General features: G+C 42.2%; 1 protein-coding gene across 16 annotated transcripts in view; it reads left to right on the forward strand.

Annotated features, from left to right (window-relative positions):
• The window catches only part of LOC145531651 (uncharacterized), a 213,527-nt gene that overhangs the window by 78,422 nt on the left and 122,389 nt on the right, over nt 1-12,716 (forward strand). For 2 of the 16 annotated variants that reach the window (XR_014072689.1, XR_014072722.1), the window contains one exon: nt 6,107-6,831. The exons of the other annotated variants lie outside the window; for them this stretch is intronic. The gene's annotated coding sequence lies outside the window, so the exon portion shown is untranslated. Of the gene's footprint in view, nt 1-6,106; nt 6,832-12,716 lie in introns of those variants that run through there. 16 annotated transcript variants of the gene reach the window in all.

Below are 12,716 nucleotides of genomic sequence, written 5' to 3' on the forward strand. Positions count from 1 at the left end.
AGCTCTCTAAGTCAGACTAAGACTATCAGTTCCGCTTAGGAAAGCTGTAGGGAAATAATTTAACTCTTTCAATAGACCCTTACTAGTTTTTCCCTTGGTTCCTTTTTATTATAAGCTACAAACAAAATTAGAATGCATCTTTATGCAACAATAAAAGAAAAATGGCAATATTAAAAATACATCAATACAACTCTAGAGGGAAGTGAATTTTTATTCAAGGACTTTCAAGAATTCTGACATTGAAAAGACATGTTTGCTTGAGGAGGCAGCTCAATGTGTTTCCAACTTAGAATCAAGTTCATTTGCATAGAATACCAAAAGAGTCATTTTTTCTTTTTTTATTAGAAAAGAATATCTATCAGAGTGTGGCAGGATGCATCTTGCTAGTATTCTCTTTTCTGTAGAGACTGACCATTTAAAAAAGTTATTCTTTTATTGGTGCTACAATAAAGCTCTTGCACCAGGATTTTGCAACAAAATATAAATTAAAGGAATGTGAGAAGTGGAGGGACTACCAGGGAAAGAAAGGATCAAGGGATGAGAAAGGAAGGAAAGATTATTAGAAAAAAATGCTTGCTAAAAACATAGCAGGCCAGGAATTGCTCATGGAAAGAAACAATCTCTTTAGATTTTTGATTTTTAAAAAAATTCTGCAAGTTATCAGATAAAGATTTTAAGCATTTTCCAAATCATGTAAAGGAAAGAGAAAAAGGATATGACTTCCTAGACTGTAGGTAGTTTCAAATAATTGATCTCAGTTAATACTCACGGCTATCATATGAAGTGGGTATTTCTGTCATTACTTTTTCATATAGTAACCATGCCAGGGCACCTGGGCCTTGGACTCCCAGATAACTGGTTTTTTGAAATAGTGTCTCTGCTGGCACTCTGCCTCCCTCCTCTAACCCTTCCAGTTCAGTTCAGTTCAGTCACTGAGTCATATCCAACTCTTTGCAACCCCATGGATTCCAGGCTTCCCTATCCATCACCAACGCCCGAAGCTTGCTCAAACTCATGTGCATCGAGTCAGTGATGCCATCCAACCACCTCATCCTCTGTCATCCCCTTCTCCTGCCTTCCATCTTTCCCAGCATCAGAGTCTTTTCCAATGAGTCAGTTCTTCTCATCAGGTGACCCAAGTATTGGAGCTTCAGCTTCAGCATCAGTCCTTCCAATGAATATTCAGGACTGATCTCCTTTAGGATGGACTGGTTGGATCTCCTTGCAGTCCAAGGGACTCTCAAGAGTCTTCTCCATCACCACAGTTCAAAAGCATCAATTCTTTGGCGCTCAGCTTTCTTCACCGTCCAACTCTCACATCTATACATGACCACTGGAAAAACCATAACCTTGACTAGACAGACCTTTGTTGGCAAAGTAATGTCTCTGCTTCTTAATATGCTGTCTAGGTTGGTCATAACTTTTCTTCCAAGAAGCAAGTGTCTTTTAATTTCATGGCTGTAGTCACCATCTGCAGTGATTTTGGAGCCCCCCAAAATAAAGTCTGTCACTATTTCCATTGTTTCCCCATCTATTTGCCATGAAGTGATGGGACTGGATGCCATGATCTTAGTTTTCTGAATGTTGAGTTCTAAGCCAACTTTTTCACTCTCCCCTTTCATTTTCATCAAGAGGCTCTTTAGTTCTTCTTTGCTTTCCCATAAAGGTGGTGTCATCTGCGTATCTGAGGTTATTGATATTTCTCCTGGAAATCTTGATTCCACCTTGTGTTTCATCTAGCCTGGCATTCCACATGATATACACTGCATATAAGTTAAATAAGCAGGGTAACAATATACAGCCTTGACGTACTGGAAATGCTGTGCAGGAAGAGCCTTGGACTTTCTCAACAAAATCCTTCTAACCAAGTCGTCAAACTACAACTAATGATGCATTTAATTACCATTTATCAGTAAATGGCATGTGGAAATCCAAATTCTCCATACTGCTAAGGTGAAAGCTAAGATTTATTGACACACTTACCAGATGCTAGGGACTATACTAAACCCTTCACCTGTATTACCTAATTTAATCCTTTCAGCAGCCTACAAGGCAAGTGTTATATTTTTTGTCATTTTCAGAAATGGGGACTATAGAAGTTGTTAGTCATCTGATATCACGTAGCCAAAAAGTGGCAATTTTTTTTTATTCCAGACTATTCCTAACTATCTCATCTCAAAACTTAGCTCAGTGGGCTGTTGTCCTTCACTCCACTCTTGGTCACAGTCCCCTGCTCCAGTAAGCTCATCACAGAACTTTGGGGTGGATCTCTTCCGTCACAGCCCCTGTATCTAGTAGGTGTGATGTGTGATACAAGAAACCACAGAGAAGCATTTCCTGCTTGTGATAGGTGATGGGCAAACTGTGACTTGCTGACCATAGAAGGGCTGAAAACAGGAACATCACACATCAGAGGAAATCTTAGGTGGCAGAAGTGTCCTTACTGGTCTAGGTCACCCAGCATGCATGATTTCAAAGCCCCCATGCTTCCTCCATACCACATAAAATTAAGAAGCAGGATAAGCTCTTCTGATTCCCTTAGAAATGACCAGAAAGCAAAAAATTAGATATCTTTAACGAGGTAGATGATGACGGAGGGAGAGAGTAGTTAGTGCGTCTTCTAGATTCTCAATTAAGAGTACATCATGTGCTTCTGAAGAAGAGGCTGGATCATTCTGTAAGAAGTTACAGGCACATGAGCTGTGGTTAGTACCATGCTGGGGGCTCCAATAACTCTACAATGATGAGTAGTTATCACGTTTTCATTATACTCATTATGATACATTTTGTATTGGACATTAAAATGTCCCAAAGCAATGAAATTCATTGTAGGATGGCCTTTGAAGTTTATTTGGTACGTAAACACCATTTTAACTGTATCTCAAAGAGGTTGAGGGTATGATATCAGTATCAGGGTCATAATTAGGGAAATGTAATATATGTATCCAAAGTGGGAGCTAATTAGTCACAGTGACCCAGATTGGGGGCAGGATAGAATCAAATTTCCTAATTCCTAAAATAAATCAATTCTTCAGCCTCTTTCCACTCTTTCTGTTGTACAGAAAGGTCAGGCTGTCTCTTTGGCACAGCATGTTTTGTGTCTGCTACAGGGCTTTCAGTCAGTGAGAATCTATCCTGTGAGGTGAGAGTCCTGCCCACCCTCTTTTAAGCAAGCCACGTGTCCACCCCAGCTGTGTTGGCTCTTCAGGCAGTTTGGAGAACATCTGTTCTGCCAGCACACTGACAAACTTCCGTGTTGGGCATGTCGTCAGAGCAAATTGTTGTACATTTGTCACTGGATTGTTCTTTGTGTGTAGTCCTCACTTACTCCTCTGGCTGACAACAAAGAAAGCATCATGTGTCTACAGAAGAGCCACTTCCTGATGACTATACTAAAATTCAGATTTCTCATTGGCCTTGTGGGGTTTTTTTCCCCCGAATTTCTCCCTCTTTTTTACACAAGTAAGCACCTGTTCCATTCTAGAAGCTGGGAATACAGCAGTGAATGAGATAGACAAGTCCCTGCTCTCATGGTGATTGTGTTCTGGATGTGGGTGAGGGAAATAGACAATAAACAAAATAATTTTCAAAGCAGACAATACAGGGCATATTCTAGAGAGCACTTGGAGATCTGCTTTAGAGGGTTGGCCAGGGAAGACCAGTGCCTAAGCTGAGACTGGGGTGATTAGACAGAGCAACCAGGAGAAGACCCGGCAGTGCCCAGGGACAACGAGGAGGAATTCAGAGTTCTCAGAGGAGAACAGCCTGGCAGGTTCCTGGGGCAGAAAGGGGTTTGGGCCCCACGGATATGGTGGAGAGGTAGGAAATGAGATCAGAGAGGCAGGCAGGCCACAGGTCATGTAGAAAATTGGAACCCCTGACAAGGAGCTTGGATTTTGTTCTAAGCATCTTGAGAAACCATTGGAGGCGTTGGACTGTGAGAGTAACATGATATGAGTACTACTTTAAGGGCACTGTAACTATCGCTGTGTTTTAGGGAGACAAGGATGGGAACAGGGAGACTAGGTGGAAATTGTTTGGGTAAGACGATGATGGTCTGGACAAAGGTGATACAAGATACCTACTGAAGGTACTGAGATGGGAAGAGTGCGGAGGATCACTCAGGGGTGGGGTGAGGGTGAAATCCATAGTTCTGTTTTGGCCATGACAGTCTGAGATGCCTGTTAGAAATACAAGTGGAGAGTCAATTCGGAAGTTGCTTATGTGTGCCTGGAGCTCAGGGCTGGACATATAAATTCAAATTCCTCAAAAAATTTTAAGCTACCTCAATTACAGTAAATATAAACACACTTAACAAATCTGGATAGATTCTAGAAAATAGAGACTTGAGAAATGGCATTTTTAGAAAAGGAGACTGGTTGTATTATTTTCATTGCTGTTTATTACATGAACATACATTTATGTACGATGCACATGTAATCTGTACTATATAAGTACAGATTATAAAAAAATTGAAAAAGTCCTAAAACTTGGGCTCAAGGAACTCACAGCCTAGTGGACAATACACACATGAACAAGCGTTTATTTACAAGCTACTTCTTTGCGCTGTACTAAGTGTACACGTCATTTTCTTGGATGTTGAATGAGGAACAAGTTATGTGTCTAATCCTTCAGCTCACTAGAAGCAGCCCCGAGGACAGTGGAATTACATGCTGGAGGCAGACGACTCCTGATACTAACCAGTGTGCTAGAGTGTAGGAGAGGCATTCTGTACATGGGACCAAAGGAACCCGCTAAGAGATCGCAAACCTTTGCCTTAAGGCTGCAGAAGGCTTCATAGCAGAGGTGACACTAGAAATGCATCTTGAATGATGAGCAGGAGTTTGCCAGAGGCCTTGGGAAGAGTGTTCCTACCAAAGGAGTTTCCAGAATGAAAGTGTGTCCTGGAGAAGGTCAGCCAAACACACTTTTTCATCATTGAACACACCATCCAGCTGGACTCACAGATTCCATCTTTGCTAGGTTTGTCAAGTTGTTATTGTTTTACTTTTGAAAACTGCCAATGCCAGACTTTGAGTATTTCACATATACATTAAAAGTTCCAGATCATTGTATTTATCTGATGTGTGGGGACACAAAACATATTTTCATGTAAAGCTTTGATTGAAGAATATCCTCTTCATACCCTCACATCTCCTATCATAGACAGAACTCATGAAAACAGTGTATTATTGCAGCATCACTTGAACCTATTTCCTTTTATGTTAAAAAAAAAATCCAAAATTATAATTATAGGTAATTACTACAGTGGAAACCGCAGTCTGTTCACCTTCTAACCTAAACCGAGTTCATCTGGGAGTCGCTGACTGCATATTGATGTCTAGTTTGAAATAGACTGGTGCTTTCCACACTTCTTTACCATTGCATTTGTAACAAAGTGCTTTTCAGTCACTTCTTGGCTGTAGTTTATAGTCACTATTTCTTCCCACTACACCTCTTCATACCATTTTCTTCCTCTTCATTTTAATGACTCAATACAGATGCTGAAGACTAGGAAAGAGATTATCCCAAATGGGGCTTTCTTTCTGTTTTAAAGATTATTCCTCTATTTTTTATTTTTGGCTGTGCTGGGTCTTTGTTGCTGCACGGGCTTTTCTCTAGTTGCAGTATGTGGGATTCTCATGGTGGTGGCTTCTCTTGGGGAGCATGGGCTCTAGGAATGTGGGCTTCGATAGTTGCAGTTCCTGGGCTCTAGAGCACAGGCTCAAAAGTTGTGGATCAAGGGCTTAGTAACTCCGAGGCATGTGGGATCTTCCCAGATCAGGGATCAAACCTGTGTCTCCTGCACTGGTAGACGGATACTTTGCCACTGAGCCACCAGGGAAGCTCCCAGGGACTTTCTTAATATTGATAGTAAAATATTTGCAAACCACTACCCTGTTCATGTCACTTAGGATGTCCCAGAATTCCTCCAGATTTCCAAAAATTATATGAGGAACAACATCACAGCCAACAAATAGACAGGTTAGTTTGTAGGAAAGAACTGATCTTACTCTAATTAGTCTCTAGAATTTCGTTGGTATATTATAGATTGAATAGTAGTAGTTTCTTGGAGGCAGCAAATAATTTCTCTTCCCCTTTCCAGGTGAACAGAAGATTAAAGTTCATTTTCTGCTGCCAACTGTAAGCATGCCTCCTGACCATGACTGTGTAAAAACGCTTACTGAAAATATAAATGACTTTCCCTGAGAAAGTTACTCAAACTTTCTAATATCTCGAGCAGCTAAGTGAGGATAATATCTCTTTTATAGAGGTGTGGAGATTAAATCAGAGCACATCTATGAAGAGTCTAGCAAACAGCCTTGCACAGTGAATGTACAGCACATGGTAATTATTGGCCTATCTCCTCTTACCCAGAAGCTGTTTTTGTGTGATATAGGGCTATTTTTATACGATGCTTCAGATTCCAAAATTTTCCAAGTTAAATGATTAATTTCTTACAAGATATCAATATTATCATTGACCCACTTGATCATTTACTTTAGTGAGCTGAATACCAAACCCAGTGATGTTGTCTGCAGTTGCACTCAGGTGGTCATCTTCATATGTGTGTCGTGACCTAATTTGATAGAAATAGAGTTAGGACATACAATATTCAGATCTATGCTCTGTTTAAAAATTCAGCGAATTCTTGGGAGATTCACAAAGGTTCTAGGGCAAGATTTTGATGAATCTCCAAAATGGACATGTTTAGATAGCCTCCTGTTTTGCTAGTTATCTGCTTTGTCTGCAAACCTTCATACAAGTTAACCAAACTGAATTAAAATGTCTCATTTTATTGATGTTTTAAATAAAGACTGTTTTTAAGAGTAATTAATCATCTGATGTGAACAGATAACTCATTGGAAAAGTCCCTCATGCTGTGAAAGATTGAGGGCAGTAGGAAAAAAGGGCATCAGAGAATGAGATGGCTGGATGGCATCGCCAATGCAATGGACATGAACACGCTAGTAAAGTAATGCTCAAAATTCTCCAAGCCAGGCTTCAGGAATACGTGAACCATGAACTTCCAGATGTTCAAGCTGGTTTTAGAAAAGGCAGAGGACCCAGAAATCAAATTGCCAACTTCCGCTGGATCATCGAAAAAGCAAGAGAGTTCCAGAAAAACATCTATTTCTACTTTGTTGACTATGCCAAAACCTTTGACTGTGTGGATCACAATAAACTGTGGAAAATTCTGAAAGAGATGGGAATACCAGACCATCTGACCTGCCTCTTGAGAAACCTGTATGCAGGTCAGGAAGCAACAGTTAGAACTGGACATGGAACAACAGACTGGTTCCAAATAGGAAAAGGAGTACGTCAAGGCTGTATATTGTCACCCTGCTTATTTCACTTCTATGCAGAGTACATCATGAGAAACGCTGGGCTGGAAGAAACACAAGCTGGAGAGAAATGTCAATAACCTCAGATATGCAGATGACACCACCCTTATGGCAGAAAGTGAAGAAGAACTAAAGAGTCTCTTGATGAAAGTGAAAGAGGAGAGTGAAAAAGTTGGCTTAAAGCTCAACGTTCAGAAAACTAAGATCATGGCATCTGGTCCTATCACTTCGTGGGAAATAGATGGGGAAACAGTGGAAACAGTGTCAGACTTTATTTTTTGGGGCTCCAAAATCACTGCTGATGGTGATTGCAGCCATGAAATTAAAAGACGCTTACTCCTTGGAAGGAAGGTTATGACCAACCCAGATAGTATATTTAAAAGCAGAGACATTACTTTGCCAACAAAGGTCCGTCTAGTCAAGGCTATGGTTTTTCCAGTGGTCATGTACGGATGTGAGAGTTGGATGGTGAAGAAAGCTGAGCACCGAAGAATTGATGCTTTTGAACTGTGGTGTTGGAGAAGACTCTTGAGAGTCCCTTGGACTGCAAGGAGATCCAACCAGTCCATCCTAAAGGAGATCAGTCCTGGGTGTTCATTGGAAGGACTTATGTTGAAGCTGAAACTCCAATACTTTGGCCACCCGATGTGAAGAGCTGACTCATTGGAAAAGACCCTAATGCTGGGAAGGATTGGGGGCAGGAGGAGAAAGGGATGACAGAGGATGAGATGGCTGGATGGCATCACGGACTCGATGGACATGGGTTTGGGTGGACTTAGGAATTAGTGATGGACAGGGAGGCCTGGCATGCTGCGATTCATGGGGTCGCAAAGAGTCGGACACGACTGAGTGACTGAACTGAACTGAACTGGGCAAACTTCGGGAGATGGTGAGGGAAAGAGAGGCCTGGTGTGCTGCAGTCCATGGGGTTGCAAAGAGTTGGACATGACTGGGTAACTGAACAACAACAAGAATCAGAGATGCAACTTGCACAAATAGAAGATTCCAATGCTGGACATTAAGTGGGGAGACCATGTTTCTCCTTGCCTAGGACAGACACTATTCATGCCTGTGGTCCTGTTGTAATTATTAATAGCACCCGTTTTTACTCTCAAAAGTGGTCCCAATATGTCCAGTAATTCATTGGTCCCAATTTTGACAATGTGCTAGACTGCCCTGCAAAAGTCTACCGTGTCCCTTAATTAGCTACACGGTTTCTCAGGAGCTCCAGCCTTGCAGCAGAATTACAAATGATCACTTGACATAGACCACTGAGATTGCTTCCCCACAGTCTACTATGAACAGTTGAATCTACAAATGTCAAGGATCTCCGGGATTTAAACACCCACTGAGCCACATCTGTCTACCAATAAGCAGCTCCGCATAGGAAGGAATCCTGTAGTCTTTCAGCAGGCAGACTCCCACTTCGTTCAGAAGATTTCACCAGTGTTTGAGGTTACTTCCTATCACTGAATTTTTATGGCATGAAAACCCAGCCCGAGTAGTTCTTTTTTCTGCCCACAAATATATTCAAGTATGCTTCTTAAAGCAATGAATATGTAACTCATTAAATGCCTTCAAGGAAAAGGAGATGTAAGGATCTAATTTTATTGACTGACATGGACAGCAGAGACACACAGAGCCTGCTCACATCCTTTGTAAAGTTTGGATTCAGAGACACTTCTTGCCACTACCACCCCAACCCCCGTGCCATAAAGAGAGACGCCAGCACACATGTTTATTGACTGGTAGACAGCAAAGATCTGTCGGCCATATGCACACAAGTAAAACAACATAGATCTTGACAGGAGTTGTTTCTTGTGAGATACATTTATGAGAAATTTCTGTATCCAGGGCTGATGTGGTCACATTGTTGATATCAAATCAGCCAGCCTGAAGAACTCAATGGGTCATCCTGTATGCACCTTACCCTCTAGAAAGGACTCAGTTCAGTTCAGTCGCTCAGTCATGTCCTACTCTTTGCGACCCCATGAACCACAGCACGCCAGGCCTCCCTGTCCATCACCAACTGCCAGAGTCCACCCAAACCTATGTCCATTGAGTTGGTGATGCCAACCAGCCATCTCATCCTCTGTCGTCCCCTTCTCCTCCTACCCCCAGTCCTTCCCAGCGTCAGTGTCTTTTCCAATGAGTCAGCTCTTCGCATCAGGTGACCAAAGTATTGGAGTTTCAGCTTCAACATCAGTCCTTCCAATGAACACCCAGGACTGATCTCCTTTAGGATGGACTGGTTGGATCTCCTTGCAGTCCAAGGGACTCTCAAGAGTCTTCTCCAATGCCACAATTCAAAAGCATCAATTCCTCGGTGCTCAGCTTTCTTTATAGTCCAACTCTCACATCCATACATGACCCCTGGAAAAACCATAGCCTTGACTAGATGGACCTTTGTTGGCAAAATAATGTCTCTGCTTTTTAATATGCTGTCGTCTAGGTTGGTCATAACTTTCCTTCCAAGGAGTAAGCGTCTTTTAATTTCATGGCTGCAGTCACCATCTGCAGTGGTTTTGGAGCCCCCAAAAATAAAGTCAGTCACTGTTTCCACTGTTTCCCTATCTATTTGCCACTAAGTAATGGGACCAGATGCCATGATCTTAGTTTTCTAAACGTTGAGCTTTAAGCCAACTTTTTCACTCTCCTCTTTCACTTTCATCAAGAGGCTCTTTAGTTCTTCTTCACTTTCTGCCATAAGGGTGGTGTCATCTGCATATCTGAGGTTATTGATATTTCTCCCAGCAATCTTGATTCCAGCTTGTGCTTTCTCCAGCCCAGCGTTTCTCATGATGTACTCTGCATAGAAGTGAAACAAGCAGGGTGACAATATACAGCCTTGACGTACTCCTTTTCCTATTTGGAACCAGTCTGTTGTTCCATGTCCAGTTCTAACTGTTGCTTCCTGACCTGCATACAGGTTTCTCAAGAGGCAGGTCAGGTGGTCTGGTATTCCCATCTCTTTCAGAATTTTCCACAGTTTATTGTGATCCACACAGTCAAAGGCGTTGTCATAGTCAATAAAGCAGAAACAGATGTTTTTCTGGTACTCTCTTGCTTTTCTGATGATCCATTGGATGTTGGCAATTTGATCTCTGGGTCCTCTGCCTTTTCTAAAACCGGCTTGAACATCTGGAAGTTCATGGTTCACATATTGCTGAAGCTTGTCTTGGAGAATTTTAAGCATTACTTTACTAGCGTGCATTACTTTACTAGCTTGTGAGAGGAGCGCAATTGTGCGGTAGTTTGAGCATTCTTTGGCATTGCCTTTCTTTGGGATTGGAATGAAAACTGATCTTTTCCAGTCCTGTGGCCACTGCTGAGTTTTCCAGGTTTGCTGGCATATTGAGTGCAGCACTTCCACAGCGTCATCTTTCAGAATTTGAAATAGCTCAACTGGAATTCCATCACCTCCACTAGCTTCATTCGTAGTGATGCTTCCTAAGGCCCACTTGACTTCACATTCCAGGATGTCTGGCTCTAGGTGAGTGATCACACCATCGTGATTATCTGGGTTGTGAAGAACTTTTTTGTACAATTCTTCTGTGTATTCTTGCCACCTCTTCTTAATATCTTCTGCTTCCGTTAGGTCCCTACCATTTCTGTCCTTTATTGAACCCATCTTTGCATGAAATGTTCCCTTGGTATCTCTAATTTTCTTGACAAGATCTCTAGACTTTCCCATTCTGTTGTTTCCCTCTATTTCTTTGCATTGATCGCTGAGGAAGGCCTTCTTATCTCTCCTTGCTATTCTTTGGAACTCTGCATTCAAATGGGTGTATCTTTCCTTTTCTCCTTTGCTTTTCTCCTTTTGCTTCCTGTCTTTTCACAGCTATTTGTAAGGCCTCCTCAGACAGCCATTTTGCTTTTTTGCATTTCTTTTTCTTGGGGATGGTCTTGATTCCCATCTCCTGTACAATGTCACGAATCTCCATCCATAGTTTATCAGGCATTCTGTCTATCAGATCTAGTCCTTTAAATCTATTTCTCACTTCTACTGTATGTCATAAGGGATTTGATTTAGGTCATTCCTCGGAAAAGGCAATGACAACCCACTCCAGTACTCTTGCCTGGAAAATTCCATGGGTGGAGGAGCCTGGTAGGCTACAGTCCATGGAGTCACGAAGAGTCAGAGATGACTGTGCAACTTCACTTTCACTTTTCACTTTCATGCATTGGAGAAGGAAATGGCAACCCACTCCAGTGTTCTTGCCTGGAGAATCCCAGGGACTGGGGAGCCTGGTGGGCTGCCATCTATGGGGTCTCACAGAGTCGGACACGACTGAAGTGACTTACAGCAGCAGCAGCATACCTGAATGGTCTAGTGGTTTTCTCCACTTTCCTCAATTTCAGTCCGAATTTGGCAGTAAGGAGTTCATGATCTGATCCACAGTCAGCTCCTGCTCTTGTTTTTGCTGACTGTATAGAGCTTCTCCATCTTTGGCTGCAAGGAATATGATCAGTCTGATTTCGGTGTTGACCATCTATGTTCACACAAACTCACTCTCTCCAACAACAGCAAAATCAGGCCAGTCCCAAAAGACAAAATTCCCATTCCTGCCTGATAACTAATGTTATACTCAACATGTTACCTCAATTTCATGCACTTTAACTTAATCCCTGAACTTCTTTGTCCTGATGGAGATAGAGCAGGTGCTTATAGTAAACATAAAACTAACAGGACAACAACCATAGCAAACACATAGCACTTACTATGTGCCAAACACTGGGCTCAAGCATTTTACATATAATAATGAAGATAACCCTCACGAAAATGATGAGGTAGGCACCATTACTGTGATTTTACAGGCAAGGAGACTGAGACTCAGAGTCTGTGCCTGCACTGCTTGCTGCCCTGCCTCCTACACTGGCAATGTTCTGGAAGGCAGGCAAGGAACTGCAGCTCACAAGAAACATCTCCTGTCAAGTTTAGTGTGGCTCCACTCTTGTGGAGCATGTGGTCGACAGACGCTTGTCACACGCCCATCAATAGTCATCACTTCCCCTTAGGAACAGAGTCCCATCTCTGCTCTCAGTCTTCCTCTCTCACAGCACAATATCTAAATTCTTTTACTTCTCTCATTGTGAGGACTGTTTCCCAAACAGTTCATCATTTTTGTCATTTTCTTCAAGTGCCCCAGAGCATGCTTCACTGGGTACACCCAGACTCATCTTCCACTTCAGCCTCACTGGCTGCATGAAGAAAAAGTGGGTTTTTGTATGGTTTAGGGATAAACAGGGGAGCAGAAACAGAATCAGCCTGGATCGCCAAAATCATAACCATTTAACCAGAAGGGCAAGGCAACCATGGTCCCCTGATTCCTTCCGGTGACCAATGGAAGATAAGTTGTTTCATTTTCC

The sequence above is a fragment of the Giraffa tippelskirchi genome, chromosome 1, assembly GCF_054371585.1.
Source record: "Giraffa tippelskirchi isolate mGirTip1 chromosome 1, T2T-mGirTip1v1.2.pri, whole genome shotgun sequence".
Classification (NCBI taxonomy): domain Eukaryota; kingdom Metazoa; phylum Chordata; class Mammalia; order Artiodactyla; family Giraffidae; genus Giraffa; species Giraffa tippelskirchi.